Here is a 14,472-nt window from a genome sequence, read left to right as displayed (position 1 = left end):
AGTGAACTTGATCCCTAGACTTTTTAATATTTTTGAATTTGTCTTATTTACTTTAGTGCAATTAGTTTAGGCAAACCAAACAAACATCCTTCAAGAAATTGGTTACCTTTAAGACGGACTTAAATATTAGCAAATAGAACAATTAACTCGCCTCCATGTGGATTCGACCCTTTCTTGCCACTAGCTACCAGTTAGTAATAATTTAGGATTTATTTTGATAGGCCAACGACTGAAAATATTTTTGTCTTTTTTGTCTCAGGAAGCATTAATTCCTTGAGACAGTTTGATATTTTTCTTGTTGTTTTCATGTATGCCCAGGTCTAATAGATCGGAGATTGTACCTTTTGATCCCGAACTAGAGAAGACTTTTCGCTACAGACGGAAATTTCAAAGAGAAGTAAGTCAAGTGGAAGACTTGAGTACACTTGACTACGAGCGGTTTACTTTTGCAGAAGATTCGTCCTTTGAAGAGGACACATTAGTTTATGCACCCGTTATTTCTACTACATTAAGGATGTCGACCTTGGCGAGTTATTCCGAACCCACCATTGATTCTATTTCTAAAGGCTTTTAGTTCCCTACCACTGATAAATGGACCTTTGAGATCAAACCATCTTACATAAGCCTGGTAGAGTGAAATTTATTTGGAGGAAGAGCTGGAGAGGACCCTGCCAAGCACATGGAGAAATTTGTCACATATTGCTGTTCTAGTCCCTTGACTGCTGGGGTGACTCAAGATCAAGTCAAACAGACTCTGTTTTCTCTCTCTGAGAGATGATGCAGTAGAATGGCTACGTGATTTGGATATGGAGACCAATGCATTCACTAACTGGAATTCACTAGCTCTTGCATTCTACAAGAGATATTCCCTCCACAGAAGACAAATAATCTAAGGAGCTAGATTAAGAGTTTTAAGCAAGGTCCTACTGAAGACCTTAATGAAGCATGGGTTCGCGTTAAAAGATTGGTTCGTTCAGTCCCTCCCCATGGCTTCGAGAAGTTGTTTTTTTGCAACCATTTTTACAACGGGTTGTATGACGATCATAAGGCTCTACTAGATTCTTCAGCTAATGGGAGATTCCAGGACAATACCAATGATGATAACACATGGAAATTGATTGATCAGATAACTACCCACACTGCTGAATATGGTAACCCTAGAGGTAGTAAGAGAGGGGGTGGTTCAGATAATGTTGTTGCAGCACAGCTGGAGGCCTTGACTGCTCAGATAGCCGAGTTTAAACCTCTCAGTCTTTGGGTAATAAGCAAGAAACAGTTAATGCAATGACTCAACAAGAAGTGTCATGCAAGAGATGTGGAATTGATGGCCATACTGCGGCCAAGTGTATGAGTACCATTGACCAAGTTCATGCTTTTCAGTCTTTCAAGCAAGGTACTCCCTATTCTAACTTCTTCCCTGAAAGGATTTAGAATGTATTTGCTCAAGCCCCGCCGCAGAATGCTTATATTATTCCTCTAAATTATGGGATGGCAGAGATGAAATCTTTTGATGTGACCATTATTTGAGCGTATTTAGTCCCCGAATTAGCCTTGTTCCCATGTTTTTTAGTGCATATTTAGGTCATTTATTGTCTTTAGTCCTTTATTTTGCATATTCTTTGAGGTTTTGTTCCCTTGGTAGGAAAGGAGTGCAAACCTTGCATTTTCATGGCAAAATAGAGCTAAATTGATCGAATTCAATGACCAAGCATCAAAGACAAGACAAGACTAGAAGGCCTTTGTACATATTATAGTAGATGGGCAATGATGAGGAAAGATCCTTGCATCCCGACAAGATCCCCGAGGATTGTTGGAAGAAGAGGAAGAAAAGAAGAAAAAAAGGAAACTGACCAAGAATCCGAGCGGCTTGACCCTCGGGACGCTCGTCCAAGAAGGCCAGAATCTGAGCGTCCGGCCAAGGAATCCGCTCGTCCAGCAGCCAGGCAATCCGCTCGTCCTGCTGCCTTGGACGCTCGGATTGTGTTACAACAACTTTTCGTTTTCTTCTTGTTCTATGAAGGATGCGCATATTTCGGAAAGACTGGCAAAAAGGAGACCGGCATCTCTTTTGAGAGGAGTGATTCCTCAAGGACTTAATCGTCATTTAAGCCCTTAGTAAACCCTAATTTGTGTACCTAATCCCCACTATAAATACCCCATTAGTCTAATTAGATAATCATGTTCTTCTTATCAATCTTTAGTGTAGTTTATATCATCCTAATCTCTCTTTAATCTTGTAATCAACTTTTAATCAAGTCTTAATACAAATCTCATTTCCTTAATTTCTCTTTTGTTCATCCTTTATTTTGGGTAATTGAAGATTATTTGGGTTATTATTGGGATATTGACAACCTTCCAATCATTCGTCAAGTACTTCTATTATTTTTTGCTTTATTATTGGAATCATTAGTAGGTATAATTCTCTTAATCCCTTTTTAATTATTGTTAATCATCTTCATTTATTCATCATGTCTTGCTTTGTTAATATGATTGACAACCTTGTTAACATGCTAAACTTGATAATGAGTGAGTAGTTTCCTTAACTAGGGTTAATGGGTAATTAAGGGAAACCAACATGGGGAATGATTCATGCTTAAATTAATATGTTTTCATAGTTTATTTGCTTGCTTGTTATGATCTCAACTCATGCACATGTTATGTTTGATGAAATGCGAGCCTATGAATCCTTGCATTTTTTACCCATCACTTACCTTTTCAATGAGACTTCTAAGACATAAACCAACTCGAGTCTCATTAGACCATGCATGTAGTTGAGTAGGGAGGAATAAGTCGACTTGTAGATGTTGTACAATCTAATTGATTCGGCTCCGGGACCCAAACCTTCCTAGGATTGTAAGATATAAACCAACTCGATCCATCACAACAATAAGTGCTTGCTTATAATTTGAGAATATGTTTGTATGATCAATTCCCATGAATCCCCTATGACCCCATGACACCCTAGTGCCTTTTATCAATTGTTTACATCCCTTTTTAATCATCTTGCTTGTTTACTTTTATTGCTATTTAGTTTAGTGATCTTCTACTTCAAACCCCAAATTGTGACACCCCTAGACACCGCTACTTGCAATTGAAAATCTTACTTCAATACCCGTCCCTTGGGATCCAACCTTTACTTGCCTTTTTACTAATAGTAGAGTTGTTTGTGAAGTTATAAATATTGTTTTGGTCTAGGTGCTCCTAACGACAAGTAACCGAAAACTAAACCTCCAAGTGAGTACGACCAGCTTTATTGCAGCAGACTTTCATGATTCAACAAAAGCAAATGACTTAGATTTCTGAACTTATAGCTCATAACAAGATGCTAGACACTCAAGTTGCTCAAATGACGGCTCAAAATTCTTCAAAACAGTCCGGCAGTCTTCCTCCTCAAGGTAAACACGCACATGAACAAGTTAATGCTATTTCACTAAGGAGCGGTACTACTTATCAAAGTCCGTGATGTGACCATAATTGGCACATATTTAGCCCCCGAATTACCCTTGTTTCCATGCTTTTTAGTGCTTATTTGGGTCATTTCTTATCTTTAGTTCTTCGTTTTGCATATTCTTTGAGATTTTGATCCCTTGGTAGGAAAGGAGAAAGAATCTTGCATTTTCATGGCAAATCGAGACTAAATTGATCAAATTCAATAACCAAGCATCAAGGAGAGACAAGATTAGAAGGCCTTTGTACATATCATAGTAGAAGAGCAATGTCGAGAAAAGATCCTTGAGTCCCCAAGGAAATCCCCAAGGAATTTATGAAGAAAAAGGAAGAAAAGAAGAAGTTACCACGCTGACTGACAATCCGAGCGGATTGTCAACAATCCGCCCGTCCTGCCCTTACACAATCCGAGCGTCCCAGCTGAATCCGCTCGGATTCCCCTCGAAAATCCGCCCGGATTCCCCGAGAATCCGCTCGGATTCCATCGACCAAATCCGCCGTCCCGACCTTAATCCGCCCGGATTCCTTCACAAAGACGGGTTGTCTTCTTCAAGCTACGAAAAGAGAAGCCCTTCTCTCCAAAAATACCGGCTTCTCCTTGCTCAACTTAAAAAGTGTAATTACTAGTTTAGCCCTTAGTTAACCCTAATGCATCCTCCCTAATTTTCACTATAAATACCCCATTAGTCTAATTAGAGGAGCATGTTCTTCTTATCAATAATTAGGGTAGTTAATATCAATCAAATCTCTCTTCAATATTGTAATCAAGTATTAATCAAGTTTTAATCCAAGTTTTAGTTCTTTAATCTCTCTTTTGTTCATCCTTTATTTTGGGTAATTGAAGATTATTTGGGTTATTATTGAGAGATTGACAACCTCTCAATCTAACATTCAAGTACTTCTATTATTCTTGCTTTATTATTGGAATCATTAGTAGGTATAATCTCTTAATCCCTTTTTAATTATTGTTAATTACTTTCATTTATTCATCATGTTTCATATTGTTGGTATGATTGACAACCTTGCTAGCATGATCAACATGATAATGAGTGAGTAGTATCTTAGCTAGGGTTAATGGGTGATTAGGGGAAACCAACATGGGGAATGATTCATGCTTAAATTAATATGCTTTCATATCTTATTTGCTTCCTTGTTTTGATCTCAACTCATGCACATGTTATATTTGATGAAATGCTAAGCCTATGAATCCTTGCATTTACTATCATCTCCTATCTTTTCAATGAGGCTTGTAAGACATAACCCAACTCGAGTCTCATTAGACCATGCATGTTGTTGAGTAGGGAAGATTAAGTCGACTTGTAGGTGTTGTACAATCTAATCGATTCGGCTCCGGGACCCAAACTTTCCTAGGATTGTAAGATATAACCCAACTCAATCCATCACAACAATAATTGCTTGCTTATAATTTGAGAACATGTTTGTATAATCATATCCCATGATTCCCCTATGTTCCCATGACACCCTAGTGCCTTTAATCAATTGTTTACACCCTTTTTATTGATCTTGCTTGTTTATTTTCATTGTTATTCTAGTTTAGTAACCTTCTACATCAACCCAATTTGTGACACCCCTTAGACACCACTAGTTACAATAGAAATTTCATTTCAACTCCCGTCCCTTGGGATCCGACCTTTACTTGCCTCTTTACTAATTGTAGAGTTGCTTGTTAAGCTATAAATTGTGTTTTGATTCGACCGTGACCAACGACCACATCTATTTATTTGTGAATACGAAACGGACCGATCAAAAATGGCGCCGTTGCCGGGGACGGTGTTTGTTTGATTTAGATTTCCTTTTTGTTATTAGTTGTGTCTTTCTTCACCTTGAGGAAGTAAAAATCCTCAAGGTTTGTTCTAATCATTTTTCAAGTTGTTTGATATTTTGCGAGATGGATTTCATAGACTGTTTTGTAGAGGACCACTTGAGTATCCCTTACTTCAAGGATCCCATGCAAGCACTAGAAGCCTTAGAAGCAAGTGAGGCTAAGAGCATGTATTGGGAGTTGGAGGTGGATCTCTTCGAGGCCGCTCTAGCTAACAAGGAACTTACTCATGCACAATCCGAGTTGGTGCATAATATTCTAGTAGAAGCATGTCAACCCGTAGAGGATGAGCAATCCATCCTAGAGGATATTTTGCAAACTCAAGAGCAAGAGGAACCCATCATGGGATTTGAATATGATGAGGTTGATGAAAGTGAAGTTGAGTATGCTATGAGAATGGAATGTCTAATGGAGATGGAGCAAATTCTCAATGAAACTCCAAAGGAAGAAAGTAAGGTACAAACTCCTACTTTGAAACCCCTTCCCCCAAATTTGAAATATGCTTACCTTGATGAATCAAAGACCAAACCCGTGATTGTTAATGATAGACTTGATGATGACCAATTGGGAAAATTGCTTGATGTGTTGAAACAACATGAGAGGGCTATAGGTTATAGTCTAGATGACCTTAAGGGGATAAGTCCCGACTTTTGCATGCATAGAATCCATCTAGAGGACGACCATAGACCTACCATTCAACCCCAAAGAAGATTGAACCCCCACATGCAAGAAGTTGTCAAAGGAGAGGTCATGAAATTACTTGATGCGGGAATCATATATCCCATATCGGATTCTTTGTGGGTTAGCCCCGTTCAAGTGGTACCTAAGAAAGGAGGTACCACGGTAGTGACAAATGAAAAGAATGAATTAATACCCACAAGAATGATCACCGGTTGGCGTATGTGCATTGACTACCGGAAATTAAACTCCGCAACAAGAAAAGATCACTTCCCCTTACCATTCATTGACCAAATGCTTGAGAGGTTAGCCTCTAACAAATTCTTTTGTTACCTTGACGGGTATTCGGGATTCTTCCAAATCCCTATACACCCGGATGACCAACATAAGACCACCTTCACATGCCCTTATGGTACTTTTGCATATAGGAGGATGCCTTTTGGATTATGTAATGCCCCCGCTACTTTCCAAAGATGCATGATGAGTGTCTTCTCCGATTACCTAGAGACCATAATGGAAATTTTTATGGATGATTTTAGTGTTTATGGAAAGGACTTTGACTCATGCTTGCATAATCTCTCTCTTGTATTGCAAAAATGTGAAGATGTTACTCTTGTTCTAAATTGGGAAAAGTGTCATTTCATGGTCAATGAAGGAATTGTTTTGGGTCACTTGATTTCGGAAAAGGGCATCGAGGTCGATAAAGCTAAAGTTGAGGTGATAGAGAAACTCCCACCCCCCCGTGAATGTTAGAGGGGTGAGAAGTTTTCTCGGTCACGCGGGTTTTTATCGTCGTTTCATAAAAGATTTCTCGAAAATAGCAAAACCCTTCACTCAACTTTTGCTTAAAGATGCCCAATTCCAATTTACTGACGAGTGTGTTGAAGCTTTCAATAGAATCAAAGAAGCATTAATCTCGGCACCAATCATTCAACCCCCGAATTGGGAGTTACCTTTCGAGATTATGTGTGATGCTAGCAACTACGCCGTTGGAGCGGTTCTTGGCCAACGGGTAGGGAGAGCTCTTCATGCCATCTATTACATAAGCAAAACCCTCGACCCTTCTCAAGTAAATTATGATACAACCGAAAAGGAGCTTCTTGCCATTGTATATGCTTTGGACAAATTCCGTTCCTACTTGCTTGGATCCAAGGTGATTGTATTTTCGGATCACCGTGCTCTTCGACATCTCTTGATAAAGAAGGAGGCAAAACCAAGATTGTTGAGATGGATTTTGCTTCTTCAAGAATTTGATTTGGAAATAAGAGACAAGAAAGGAGCCGAGAATGTAGTGGCGGATCACTTGTCAAGAATCCGGTTTCATGATGAAAATGGAGAAACCCCGATCAATGACTCATTTCCCGACGATATTTTGATGGCTATTCAAACACAACTTGAAAGGCACATCACCCCATGGTTTGCCGATTATGCCAATTATATTGTTGGAAAAGTGCTCCCTCCAAACTTGAACCACAACCAAAGGAAGAGATTCCTATTCGAAGTGAAGAGGTACTTTTGGGATGACCCAAACCTCTACAAGGAGTGTAGTGATGGGCTCTACCGGAGATGCATCCCTCAATGGGAAATCCAAGGAATCTTGGAAGGATGTCATTCATCACCCTACGGTGGGCACCATGGAGCAAGAAGAACCGTTGCAAAAATCCTCCAATCGGGCTTCTATTGGCCTACAATGTTTCAAGATACAAGAGAGTTCATCATTCATTGCGATGCTTGTCAAAGAACGGGGACTATATCTTGGAGGAACGAAATGCCACAAAGAGGCATCCTAGAGGTAAAAATCTTCGATGTTTGGGGAATTGACTACCAAGGGCCTTTTGTGACATCCAATGGGAACAAGTACATCCTTGTGGCCGTCGATTATGTCTCAAAGTGGGTGGAGGCAATTGCCACCCCAAATGATGATGCGAAAACGGTCACCAAGCTTTTCAAGAAGATAATTTTCCCAAGATTTGGAGTTCCTAGAGAAATCATTAGTGATGGAGGAACACATTTCCATGAGAAAAAGCTTGCATCCCTTTTGACCAAATATGGTGTTCAACATCGAACCGGCTTGGGGTATCATCCTCAAACAAGCGGTCAAGTGGAAATTTCAAATAGAGAGATCAAGCAAATCCTTGAAAAAGTTGTGAACAAGACTCGGAAAGATTGGAGCACAAAGCTTGATGATGCTCTTTGGGCTTATAGGACGGCCTACAAGACTCCCATATGAGCCTCCCCCTACAAACTTGTATATGGAAAAGCATGTCATTTGCCAATTGAATTGGAGTATAAAGCTTATTGGGCAATCCGAGCACTCAATCTTGATCTCAAATTGAGCGGTCAAAGGAGGATGATTCAAATCCAAGAGTTGGAAGAATTCCGACTACAATCCTATGAGAATGCAAAGATTTATAAAGAAAGAACAAAATTACTTCATGACAAAAGAATTCGACAAAAGGCCTTGCACAAGGGAGACAAAGTCCTTCTATTCAATTCCCGCTACCGACTCTTTCCGGGAAAGTTGAACTCTAGATGGATGGGTCCTTATGTGATAACCGAAGTTGGGAAATATGGAGATTTCGAACTCAAGGCCGAAGATGGAAGCAAGTTCAAGGTAAATGGTCAAAGGTTGAAGCCATACTATAAAGGAGCATTCATTGGAGAGGTCGAGGCTACCTACCTCGGGCCTCCTCCCCCTTGAAAGGACCATCTAAGGGAGAGTTTGGTGGAGTCCTCCCTAAACCACCACTTGTAAATATACTAACCCCCTAACTTGTATTTATTTATTGCATTTGTTTTAATAATAGCATGAACTCTTTTCATGAGCGTAAGTGAGGGAGGGTTTCTAATAATTTCTGAATGAAGGAAGGAACAAATGCCCGAGTGTGGGGACGCATGGAAGAAAGGAGAAAAAGTCAAAATTCGCTGCGTGAATCCGTGCGGATTCCGAGAGAATCCGGCCGTCTTGTCGAATCCGGGCGTATAGGGGAGAAACCGCACGTCCAGGCTACGCGAGAGAAATTGAAGATTTCGGACCGAGGTCGAATCCGAGCGGCCTGTGAAGAATCCGTACGTCTTGTGGAATCCGGCCGGATCTGAAGAAAGACGCCCGTCTTTTCACCTATGCATTTCAAAGAAAAATCTCTGTACTGGAATCCGCCCGTCTTCTCAAAAAGACGCTCGTCCCACCTTGAAAGAATCCGAGCGTCTTATGCTCGGGACGCCCGTCTTATGGCGTCAAAATTTTGGGATTTTACTCTGTGGCAGAATCCGGGCGTATTGCCCAGAATCCGCCCGTCCCGTGAAGAGAGAATCCGAGCGTCTTCTCTTTAAATCCGCTCATCTTCTCGTTATTTTTCAACCCGACTTTTTCCTATTAAAATACCACCCCACCACACATACTTTGACACATCATTATTCCTTCCACTTACCCTATAAAACCCACCTCCTTATGACTCCCATACATATCCAAATCACTCTCTTTACCCTCAAAATTAAAAATCCCCAATTTTCTAGGGTTTCCAATTCTCAACCAACAAGGAACATCCTTAGCAAATCTTCAAATCAAAAGAACCCAACAAAAGAAGCAAGAATGGCACCAAGGAGATCCTCCTTTAGAAGTGCAAGAAGACCAAGGATGGTGGGAAGTTCCTCTACCTCACATCTCAACACCATTAGAAGGGAACATGTAGAGATTGTAGATCTCACAAGGCTCGATGATTTCTCGAATGTGGAATTCCTTGATGATGTGCAGCGATTGGTCTTCCACCGACTCTTAAGTAAGAATATTCTTCCCACTAAATTTCTTTGTCATGATACCTTAAGAAAGCTTGGAATTTTTCACCAAGTAGAAGCACTCTTTGAGGTTTTTGGTCTTTCGACTCTCTTTCGCATGTATGAACCAACCTATCGGTCCCTTGTGCTAGAATTCTTAAGCTTTTTGAAGATCACAACCGTAAACAAAGTGATATGCATAGAGTTTCGGTTGGAAAATGTTTCTAGGATGATGACCCTTGTCGAGTTTGCCAAAATAACCGATCTACCACGGGTCTCCCCAAGAAGAGGAAGCTTGTCCCCAATGCCCTCCTACCTCATCCCAAGTCAAACAAGGCAAACTCCACCTCCACAAAATCCACCACCACAACAAGAACAACAAACTCAAAATGAGAAGATAAAAGTGCCTCCTTACCCCTTTCCCTACCAACCATATAACCATCCAAATCCCTTCATCCTCCCTCGTGACGACTTTGTCACGGGAATTTTGCAAGATTTACACTACCGTCAATATGAGACCTCCGTGGATACTTATTATGCTCTTTACCCCCAATACTATGAGATGGCTCAAAAAGGACGGATTAGTGAGGAAGGAGCTTTCCCCTCATGGGCTCAAATGGAATTGCTCTTTCCCAACTCGGAGAAGGCTAATGAAGGGGCGAACGGTCGCAAAGGGGAAGAGAGTGGGGATTCTTGTGGAGGTGATACGGTGAAGCTTGAGAGTGAAGATGAATTCATGGATCCAAGTTTAAGTGATGCTTCAAAGGATATTTGGGATAGCGATATAGAGGGAGATGATGCGGATGCCTAGGAGACTACTTCATCACTAGGTGGAGCAAGCATGAGCGGCCACCTAAGTTCAAGTGAAGTTCTCTCATCTCTTCTCTTTATCTTTATTTTTCATGAAAAGAAGTTTGTGTCTTGTCTCTTTGTATTTTATTTCATTTTGATCATTGTTGGTTTAGTCCTAGCAACATCAAAGGACTCACACCTCGGTACCATTGAGGTGTTCTTATTGTTCCCATTTGTAAAATCCAAAATGACAAAACTAGTTTCATGCATAGCATAGTGTGTGCATGAACTATACCCATCCTTGGACATTAGCAATAGTGTCTCACTCGGTTTGGGGAAGTTAATGCATACACAACGGGAGGTAATCTAAATTATCCTCTCCGTCATAACAAAAAAACCATGCATCATGTAGTGTAGCTTAGTATAGAATTGCATTTAGTATAGAAATCATGCATCATCTTTGCATAATTTCCATCATTTTGGCCATTGAGGACAATGCCCATATTAGTGTGGGGATGGGAATTCTAACATTTAACTCTTATTCAAAAACCCATAAAAAATTGAAAAATTTCAAAAATCATAAAAATTGAAAAAATTGAAAACCCAAAAACAAGTTCATTTCCTTTGTATATATTGTCTTGTATATATTGTGTTTGTTTTATCCTTGTTCACATTGATTGACTACGCCACATCCGAGACATGAGGATATTGAAGACCGCATGGTATGATCTTTCCAATCTCCTTTTTCCTCTTTATGTTAATGACTATGTGGCTTTATTTTGATTGATGCGGTATAACAATGTGAACTTAGGACTTGCACTTAGATTATATGTCATATTAGTTGGTAGAATCATATGCAGTAGGATGTTTATATGTTAGTTGCATCATGGCATGTAGTTTGCATGTTAGAAAAATTTTGCGAAACCGTCTTCTTGGGAAGCTTGACAAGTGTATATAGGCCCTAGTAGATGCCTTTTGTTCTTAAGACTTTGCTTGTTAGAATGCTTGTAAAACACCCTAGGATGTGTCATGCTAGTATCCTTTGACCCATGGATTAAGGCCGAGTCAAGAGTACCTTGTGGTGTGATAACTCCTTGGCTACCGTTTATTCCAAGGTGACCCTTGAAACCATGCATACATCCATCATCCATGTTCTACCACCTTTTTGTCATCAAAGGGAATGGGCACAAAAAGAAATCAATTTGAGTTCAATGAAATGAAAAGTGAAAGAAAGTTTGCAAAAATGCATCAAAAGAAAAGAGGAGCAAAAATAGACTCCTAAGCTTCAAATACAAGGCACCCTCGTTACTAATTGGGGTGACTTTGAAAATATTCAAAAAGAAATGGCAAAGAAAGTGTTCTCAAATGTCAAATGCCACAAGAGATTGGGGGGAAGACAAAAACAAAAGCAAACTCCCAAAGTGAAACTCAAATATCTATTGATCCCTTTATCCATCATATCCATTTTTGTGCATGGTAGAAAGGGGACGACCCTTCTTCTTGCCTAGGCAAGAGGGGGAATTCCGCGATCCTCCAGTGTTTCTAACACCATAGGGAGTCTACTCTTGACAAAAGCATTTAACGATTGAGGACAAAGGTACCCTAGTTTGACACATTTTGGAGTTGATTTATTGGTATTCTTCTAGGCTTAGTAGTTTAAAGAAATTGCATCTATGAAGGATTGTGTACCCTTGAATTGCTTCCCTTGTAGATAATTTCCGCCACTTCATGAGGGAGTGGCTATTCTTTTTTGTAGATGCATCCATTATGTGTTTTTGTGTGCTTAATGTTTGGATGTGTCACCATTTTGGCAAGACCCACCTTTCCTTACAAGAAGGCATCCTACCTCATGGTTGTCTTGTTGTGATTTGAAGGGGCGGAGTGAGACCCGCTAATTGTCTCATATCGGCTATATTATTAGGATAGGTTAGTATTGGTCCTAGTCTTTGTCACCTCTTTACTCGGGACGAGCAAAGGTTCGGTTTGTGGATATTTGATGTGACCATAATTGGCACATATTTAGCCCCCGAATTACCCTTGTTTCCATACTTTTTAGTGCTTATTTGGGTCATTTCTTATCTTTAGTTCTTCGTTTTGCATATTCTTTGAGATTTTGATCCCTTGGTAGGAAAGGAGTAAGAATCTTGCATTTTCATGGCAAATCGAGACTAAATTGATCAAATTCAATGACCAAGCATCAAGGAGAGACAAGATTAGAAGGCCTTTGTACATATCATAGTAGAAGAGCAATGTCGAGAAAAGATCCTTGAGTCCCCAAGGAAATCCCCAAGGAATTTATGAAGAAAAGGGAAGAAAAGAAGAAGTTACCACGCTGACTGACAATCCGAGCGGATTGTCAACAATCCGCCCGTCCTGCCCTTGCACAATCCGAGCGTCCCAGTGAATCCGCTCGGATTCCCCTCAAAGAATCCGCCCGGATTCCCCGAAATCCGCTCGGATTCCATCGACCAAATCCGCCGTCCCGACCTTAATCCGCCCGGATTCCTTCACAAAGACGGGTTGTCTTCTTCAAGCTACGAAAAGAGAAGCCCTTCTCTCCAAAAATACCGGCTTCTCCTTGCTCAACTTAAAAAGTGTAATTACTAGTTTAGCCCTTAGTTAACCCTAATGCATCCTCCCTAATTTTCACTATAAATACCCCATTAGTCTAATTAGAGGAGCATGTTCTTCTTATCAATAATTAGGGTAGTTAATATCAATCAAATCTCTCTTCAATATTGTAATCAAGTATTAATCAAGTTTTAATCCAAGTTTTAGTTCTTTAATCTCTCTTTTGTTCATCTTTTATTTTGGGTAATTGAAGATTATTTGGGTTATTATTGGGAGATTGACAACCTCTCAATCTAACATTCAAGTACTTCTATTATTCTTGCTTTATTATTGGAATCATTAGTAGGTATAATCTCTTAATCCCTTTTTAATTATTGTTAATTACTTTCATTTATTCATCATGTTTCATATTGTTGGTATGATTGACAACCTTGCTAGCATGATCAACATGATAATGAGTGAGTAGTCTCTTAGCTAGGGTTAATGGGTGATTTGGGGAAACCAACATGGGGAATGATTCATGCTTAAATTAATATGCTTTCATATCTTATTTGCTTCCTTGTTTTGATCTCAACTCATGCACATGTTATATTTGATGAAATGCTAAGCCTATGAATCCTTGCATTTACTATCATCTCCTATCTTTTCAAGGAGGCTTGTAAGACATAACCCAACTCGAGTCTCATTAGACCATGCATGTTGTTGAGTAGGGAAGATTAAGTCGACTTGTAGGTGTTGTACAATCTAATCGATTCGGCTCCGGGACCCAAACTTTCCTAGGATTGTAAGATATAACCCAACTCAATCCATCACAACAATAATTGCTTGCTTATAATTTGAGAACATGTTTGTATAATCATATCCCATGATTCCCCTATGATCCCATGACACCCTAGTGCCTTTAATCAATTGTTTACACCCTTTTTATTCATCTTGCTTGTTTATTTTCATTGTTATTCTAGTTTAGTAACCTTCTACATCAACCCAATTTGTGACACCCCTTAGACACCACTAGTTACAATAGAAATCTCATTTCAACTCCCGTCCCTTGGGATCCGACCTTTACTTGCCTCTTTACTAATTGTAGAGTTGCTTGTTAAGCTATAAATTGTGTTTTGATTCGACCGTGACCAATGACCACATCTATTTATTTGTGAATACGAAACGGACCGATCAGTCCGAATGTGCCTATTGATGAAGATGAGGTCCCCTACATACATCCTAAGGGATTAGGTAATCTTGAGCTAAGCAATGACGAGAAGGAAAATAGCAAAGATCAAACACGGGATAAGAAAAAAGGCGAAAATTGAGAAATACCACGTGTACTCGATTGAGTACAAGCGGGCTCGATCGAGTACACCCTGTAA

This window comes from Silene latifolia, chromosome 11, assembly GCF_048544455.1.
Source record: "Silene latifolia isolate original U9 population chromosome 11, ASM4854445v1, whole genome shotgun sequence".
Classification (NCBI taxonomy): Eukaryota; Viridiplantae; Streptophyta; class Magnoliopsida; order Caryophyllales; family Caryophyllaceae; genus Silene; species Silene latifolia.
The sequence above is the reverse complement of the archived record's forward strand: the minus strand, read 5'-3'. Positions refer to the sequence as shown.